Source organism: Sceloporus undulatus, chromosome 6 (genome assembly GCF_019175285.1).
Source record: "Sceloporus undulatus isolate JIND9_A2432 ecotype Alabama chromosome 6, SceUnd_v1.1, whole genome shotgun sequence".
Classification (NCBI taxonomy): Eukaryota; Metazoa; Chordata; class Lepidosauria; order Squamata; family Phrynosomatidae; genus Sceloporus; species Sceloporus undulatus.
This window is the reverse complement of record NC_056527.1, coordinates 137,406,587-137,414,724: the sequence shown is the minus strand read 5'-3', so window position 1 is coordinate 137,414,724 and position 8,138 is coordinate 137,406,587. Positions and strand designations below refer to the sequence as shown.

Below are 8,138 nucleotides of genomic sequence, written 5' to 3'. Positions count from 1 at the left end.
TAATATTCAACCAGAACCTATTCTCCTGTAACTTCAGACCAATAGACCTGGTTCTGCTCTCTGGGGCAGCAAAGAACAGGTCTGCCCCCTACTCTCTGTGACAGTCTCTGAGGTATTTACAGAGTACAGTCTTGCCACCTCTCAATCTTCTCTTCACCAAGCTGAACAAGCTCAGCTCCTTAACCTTTTCCTCAAATGTTTTGTTCTCCATATATAGTGGGGCTATTACTTCTCTTGATTTGAAATTATGCCTCTATTAATGCGGATTAAAATAGCATTCAGCATTGCCGCAGCATCACATTGCTGGGTCATGTTCAACTTATGATCAAAAATAATTCCAAAGTCTCTTTACAAGGTGGTGACAGACTCTTTCACCAGAAGGTACACACCAGTCTGGGGCTGCCCTGTAGTGAGCGATAGCTAGTGGCACCCGTGTCAGTGTGGTGAATCTGATTCAGTGGTGAATTTCAATCAGTATCATTTACCTATATGGTGAATCATCATTCAGTGATAGGTTCTCCAAAATCTTTATAGACATATTAACTATCAGCCATATGTTCCTAGGCCTGAAGGAAACCAGCTTTCTTTGAGCCACACAATCTTTCTTCTGTGCAACGGACAAATTTGGATGGTCCCACCTCTCTCTCTCTTTTACTTCCCTCTTGGGTTTCTCTTCATGGACTGAATCTCATGTATTGCAGAATGGGTTTTTTCTTGTACAGGTCCTCCATCATGTCAAATATCACATTATCCTTTATGTACTGAGATAACTGTTTCTTATAAGTTTACATGTGTTATAAGTAACACATATAATTTGCAGCATTTTGACTCATGATGTTCTTGTGGTGGACCTCTTTGCTCTCTGAGTCATAACCAGGGAAGCGCATGATACTGTGTGGAACTGAAAGACCACCATGCACAGCTCCTTTTAGAGCACCAAAGACTTTGTTCTCAGTTGTAGTTTGAGTGAGAACAGCATCCAGATAGCATGTGAAGGCACCAGGTTGCCCATCCATGCTTTCAACATTATACTCATCACCAGCCATTTCAACTTGGACTTTGTAGATCTTATCAAGGCCAAATTCAATGAGTTGCCTGCAGGCCAGCAGCAAACCCATTGAATAGGCAGCAGCATAGTTGGTCAAACCTACTTTCACATCATATTTTGGCAGCACATGAATGTATGCAGCACAGACAAACGAGTTGCTTTCAATTCTGGCATATGCAATCTGGCAAATGATATCTCTGTTGGTAACACAGACAATCAGGACTAAGGATTTTATGAAGGAAACGTAGTGGAGAATCTTCCCAGGATGGGGAGTAAGAGTCTATGGCCTGTTACAGACAGCCAAAATAAAGCTGCTTCGAGTCACAGTGGAGGTATGGTGTTTCACTGATGCATGCGTCCTAAGAGTCCAGAAGCCGCACCAAAGCCACGCTCCACACCTCCACTGTGACTCGAAGCAGCTTTATTTTGGCTGTCTGTAACAGGCCTAAGTCAGAGAGCGAGAGGTGGGGGGGAGGGATGGAGTCAAAGGCTTTCATGGCTGGCATCCATAGTTTTTTTTGTGGGTTTTTCGGGCTATGTGGCCATGTTCTAGAAGAGGTTATTCTTGACATTTCACCAGCATTCCCTGAAGATGCCTTTCACAGATGCAGGTAAAACGTCTGGAATAAACTCTTCTAGAACATGGCCACATAGCCCAAAAAACCCACAAAAACCTAAGAAGAGATGGACCTTATCATTGCCTGTGTCTAGCTCACCTATAAAGGAACTGAGACCTTTAACTGAAAACAGATTTCCCCCAATCCTAATATAGTCCATGATATGAAGTTAGTGGAAGCTGTTCCCCCCTGTATCAGTGGGGCAATGAAACTACTCCAGGAGCTATCCAAAGTGGTGAACCAATGTCAAAGCTCATACTCAACAATGCAGTAGATTCACTGTCCTACTCGCATGTAAGCCACTGTCGCTGCCCGAAGTTGCATTCTTGCCCATGCACACTGCAGTTCCAAGGCTACAACACTGCTAAAAACATTTCACAGGTTATGCCTTCTGAAATGACTGGAGCCTTGGTTTGACAACATGGCAGCACTTCTGGTGGGTTTCATCAGAGGCCTGAAAAGTATTTAATTTGCTAACTAGGGCAGAGCCTAGCTACTTAATGTGACTCTTCTTTGGGTTACACACATAAGGATGGATGGATGAGACCCTCCAGGCAAATGTACCTCTTAGTACAATAGATCAGGATGACATTTCTTTGCACATGCGAGGAACAGATCATTGCTCTTTATTATGAACATTATTTATTATTTATTACTGCAGTTGTCTCTTTGTCTCACAATGTTTGATGTGCTAATTAATCCACTTAATTTGACAGCCCCCCTTTTTAAAGAAAAAAAATTGCTTAGGAAGACTTTTCACATTCCATCAAAGCGTTGATACAAGATATATATATATATATATATACCATCATGATATTTAAAGATATTGTTTCAGCCCATTTCCCTGTGTGGTAGAAAGCTTTAGGGGGAAATATTTTACAAGGCCAGCTTTCATGCAAGGAGTGAGCCTAGCAAGAATTGCATTAGCTGTTAAAGCAGCACCATTTCCCCCCAAAGCAAATAGCTTATATACTTTACGGTCCCCATGGTTCTTCTTACTGAATAGCTGCAGACCTCATACTTTTGCCTCTTTTACCAGCTACATTCTATAACGTATATTGGTGCCTCTCTCTTCCCCGGCCCATGAGATCCTAATAGATGAGCTTCCAACCTATCTCTTCTCAGCTCACAAGGAAGACAGCAACAATAAAACACTTTTAATGCCCTTTCCCTCATTCTTGACTTTTAGAGTATGCAATCAATATTAGCAGCTTCTAGACCCCCCCCCAGCTCTCCAGTGCCAATGTGTAAGCTACTTCTTGCTCTTCCAGCTGTCGACTCACTTCCAAAGAGAAGGTTGTGCCAGAGACTTCTAGTCCTGTGATTCACAAATGTGATTGATGGAGCCTCTGCTGCAGGCTAAGAGAAGATTGGTTTCTGGATCTGATTGATAAAGTCTCTCATGCAGTGTGAAACAGCTGGAAAGAGTAGGGGGTGTAGGGGAGGAATGGATAATGTGGAGTGGGTGGTGGTTATTTCATGGAAAGTGACTCCCACATACATCCCCTTCTTTGAATCTGCAATTGAAGAGACTCCTTGCTCAAGGGTGCCTGATCAGTGTTGCCCTTCATGAGATTCCAGATCTGGATTCACTAAGGCAGGCCTATGATTCTCAGATTGGCTCGGTTGGTAGTTCACTCACTGAAAGCAATGGACTGAGTTCAAAGCTGAAGTCAATTCTTTCCCATCTTTGCAGCTCCAAGCTTTGGGTTATGGGTGGATAGAGAAAAGCAGCATTATTTAGAGAGATCACAAGAAGGTGGTACAAATTAAATCAACTCCATGATTCCAAACTAAAGCGAGACTGCAAATACCTCTCCCCTTCATAGGCCTATAGATGTAACACCATCTTTATCCTTCCTCTGCAGTGCAATTATATCTCTGAAATGGTACTATATCCTAAATCAAGAGTAGGCAACTGCATGGAGGCCAAGGGCCAGTTCCCCCCAGATCCTCTCCCTGTGGGCCATGTGTCCAAAATACCTCTATTTTCCTCTGCAGTCCCTCTCAGAATGGCCAACACTCCTTCCAGATGGTCTGTGCTTTTGAGAATATTTGGAGGCTACATTTAGTCTTATATCTTGTAATGAATCCATTAAAGGATGTTGCCTAAAGCCAAGGTTAATAACCATATGAATGAGTATTGACAATGAGTTGTGACTGTATAACTGTAGGTTACCCTACAACTGCCAGCAGAATTCTGGCCAGCATTTATTGACAGATATTTAATACACACACACAAGGCTATTTGGGTAGGGCAGAACTCTGAAATGCTTGTGGGACTAGTGTGTTTTCACATGTTTGCAGGGCATTCTTGTTGATTATGGAACAGAAATGGCCCAAAAATTGTGCCAAAAAATTCAGTTTTGTGGGGAGAGAATTGGCAGTTTGTGGGGAGAATGATGGAAAGCTTCAGGGGCCACAAATGAGGGGGTGTAAGAGCCACAGCATATCCATGGGCAGCACTATACTACCCGTGTACTAAATGGTTTGGTTGCAGGATATCTGCAACCTGCTTAGAATTGCAGGTTTTCAGCAGAGGATAAGGATCCACCTGTCTAAGTCATAGCACGATGGGATTTCTGGCTGCTGGAGTCCTGTTGTCAAAGTCTTTGCAGGGCCAAACCTGAGCTGCCAGAGTCCTGGAAGAATGGGCCGGGGTCTTGTGGGGCTTGCTGTTTTTATTGTTGTATATTATATAAACTTTGCTGTTACCCACCTCAATCCTCAAAATGGGATATTAATAATAATAATAATAATAATAATAATAATAATAATAATTGGGCTAGCCAACAGACACAGTTGGCTCTACTCATGCAGGGCAGCTGCAGCAGCTGGAGGTACAGCTATTTAAGGGTTGTATTGGCCTCTCAACCCTTGCTGGAGAAACATGGTCTTCTATGCTGCTCTGTTTGCATTTTGCCTGGTTAGCTTTGCTGTGTTCTGACCTGGTCTGCTCCTTGACTCTGCCTCTTGCCTATGACCCATTGGCTTCTTGGAACCTGGTCTTGCTGTGTTTATACCTGGGCTGTTTCCTGTCTTATCTTCTGCCTCTGACCTATTAGATTCTCTAAAGCATTGACCCTAGCAGCCAGCCTTGGAAGCCAGCCTGCTGATATCTTGGATCCTGACACAGGGGTCCTCTGGTATCTCCCATCACTCCAAGATGCTGAAGTAGCAACTAAAACTGGGGTTTTTTGTGCAACATTGCCCATACTGTGGAACTGCCTGCCAAATAAATTTAGGCTGGCTTCATCTTTGTCCAGCTTTAGAAGGATGGATCCAGCTCCAAAGTATGCAGTCAAATAATGCATTATTTCTTCTGAGACTGGGCACATAAAGTTGATTGTTAAACAGGTTTTGATATCTCTCTCTATCTCTCTTTTGAAGAAGGGTTTAAATATATATTTTGTTGTACTTTACTTTGGGGGGGGGGGGCTGGTTGGAGAAAAGGAAAAGAAAAGAGCAATAATTAAAACAAATGAAGAGATGGATATACAAACCTGTAGCTAGTCCTACATCATTGCAGAAAGAAACAGGGAAGCTAGGAGTATACTAGTAGCATCCTGGTATTCAACAGTAGGGCATTGAGAGTGATGGCCAAATATAGATTCACAAAAGCCATGCCTCTGGTCCTTCTTATCTAAATAGCCAAACAGGTCCTCTCCCCAGTCCAGCAGTTTCTATTCTTACAATCCCCTTGCTTCCTCTTTTTCCTTTTCTTCCTTACAAATGCAGTAAAGACACTGTAGTTGGGAACTGAAAATGGTGGCTGGGGGAGGGGGGGCAGGATTCAGCTTCACATTAGGCCAAAGGCTTATGTAGCTTTTTCAGACTGGCAACAACATTCTGAATTCTCCACTAGAGGATTCTTGATCTTTCCTGCTTACTGACTTCTTTTTGATTGGAGATAGCAGAGATTGATCTCTGGCCCTTGTGCATACAAAGTAAGGATGCCTAAGAAGTTAAGTCCATCAAGTGTCTTTTATGGATTTATCTGACTCTGCAACTCCAGGGCTGAACTCAGAAATGGATGCAGTTTGCAGTCAGAGGTCTGCATTTCTGGACTTGCAGTGTGTTCTGTGAAGGTGAGAGAGGTGTGATAGACAAGATGGACACATTTGAAAAATGTGTTTTGCAAAACTATGTATGGTTCTGAAATGTATGCCAATGTACTTTAATTGAAGTGGACATGTATCTATTAATGAACCCATTTGAAAAATGGGCACAAAAATTTATTGACTTCCTCCATTAAATCAAATCTGTACTGAACTGGTATGGGATGGTCTTGCTGGTCTTGATGTTGCACTTGCCTTGAGGATCAACATACCATTGACAAAGCCCTCCCTTCCCTTTATGTCACACAAAATAATTATATACAGAGTTGGCTCCCCATGTAACATTTGTAGTGATTTTGCTATATGGAGGCTGACCAAATAAAGAAGCAATCCCTGAAACAGAGAGTGAGCCAAAAGACAAGCAAATCAAGGTGCAAGGTCCAAACTTGTAATGGATGGAAATCATAAGATACAAAGTGATGGGGGCAGCAATGATAAAGCAGACACAGAAGCAGAACGATAGTATTCGTGATACATGAGAACTGGAGAGCAACCGATTAGGTCACAATCAGTGGCTAGTAAGCATTAGTGATGGATGGAATGGGAGCCATTAAGAACTGGAGGCTTGACCCACCACAACCTGAGGTCAACCAGAAGCCTTTGTGTTTGGCGTTGAAGCCTGAGGTGTTGGAAGGAGGGTGCCTGCATTCAAGTAAGACAGCTCACACACTGAAGAAAGATTCCTGTTGGGAACAACTGAAGATATAATGTCATATTATGTCTGCATATGTCTTTGTTCCTTCCAGACAGACATATTCAATACCTGCACCTGCAATAACCCCCAGGATAACTGATCCATAGTCAGAGTGCCCTCATGTCCATTTAGTGGCTGGGGAAGATAGGTGAGGGCAGTCAACCAGTGGCTGAATTTCAGCAGCTGGCTGCAGATTAAGCAGGCATCCCTCAAACTTGCCAGGGGCCCTCTGGAGTTCAGGGTGGATGATGTTTACCTGCAGACCTCCCATCCTCCAGGGCTTATAAATGGCTGTGGAAAGGCACTCCAGTATTGGAATGGCAAGTAAGGATTGCAGGAATCCATCCGCACAATCTAGGATCTTGAACCAAATTGGATGTGTCTAAGCCAGCTGAGAAGGGACTTAAATTTCCCACCTCCAAGAAGTGGGGCAAAGCAAGGATAGCAAAAGCAAGCTGGCATCATTTGACAGGTGAAAGAACTTGTTTACAGGGATTCACTTGCCATGGCCAAGACGGAGCATGAATTAATGATTGTGTGGGAGAAAGATAATGCCAGAGCTGAGCTTTTAGTGTGTTTTCATGTATATTTCATAGGCCTTGTTTGCTTTTCAGCTGCGTACAACTCTTTGATGATTCCTAATATACTTTTTGCTTTCCTAGACTTTGCAGCAGAGCAGGTGCATTATTGTTTGCCTCTCGAGGGCTAGATCAGGTGGGCTCTCTCATGGTCTGGCTAGACTGGGCTTTGTCTGATTCTCTGCCAAAGGACAGCCAGATGTTCCAGTTAATCTGTAAACAGAGACTGTGCAGCCCAAGATTTGGGAATTAAGCATCAGTGTAAACATGGAGTTACAGTGCAGGTCAGCAATGAATTGTGATCACAGTTAACTTCATAATTACCTGATCTGAAATACAGAATTAGCACTGGGTAAAGTTCATGTGAGGGGTCAGTGTGGTGTAATGGTTTGAGTTTTGGATTGTGACTCTGGAAAGCACGGTTTGATTCTTTGCCCAGTTATAAAACTCACTGAGTGGCCTTAGGAGAGTCACACACTCTCACCCCACCCCCCAAAACCCCCCCGCAGTGATATGTTCACCTTAGGATCACTGTAAGTCAGAAGCGACTTGAAGGCACACAAAAACAGCAACAACAATGTACATGTATGTTCCATACTGGTAAAGTGCATATGCATTCCAAACTGGGTATCAACCATAAGAGAGAGAGGCACAGCTCCATTTTGGCTAGGCCCAGAAGTAGATGAGAGGCCATCCCTCCATTCCAAATGCAACTGCCCTGGCCTCAGAGGGAGAGAAGAGCAGCCAGCATCTGTTTGACTTAATCCCGTGTCCCAAAGCCTAGGTATTGCATGCTAAAGTGGTTATACGTCTGTTTTAAAACTATTTTATACCTTTAACTTGTTTTAAGTTATAGACATGTTTAGTACATTTTTGTCTATTTGAATTACTTTCTTTTTCAATTTGTTTTAAGCTGTTTATACCAAATTCAGTTGCATGTCACCCTGAGATCTCATGACATAAGGTGGCATAGATATATTTTGATGATAATAATAATAATAATAATAATAATAATAATAATAATAATAATAATAATTAAACCCATCACCCCTTTCTCTTTTTGTTCACTTCTCCTTCCCCTTC

General features: G+C 42.8%; 1 pseudogene; it reads right to left on the bottom strand.

The window, feature by feature from the left end:
• Positions 1-539: 539 nt before the first annotated feature.
• Positions 540-1,999, bottom strand: LOC121933998 (annotated as a pseudogene).
• Between the last annotated feature and the right edge of the window lie 6,139 nt (positions 2,000-8,138).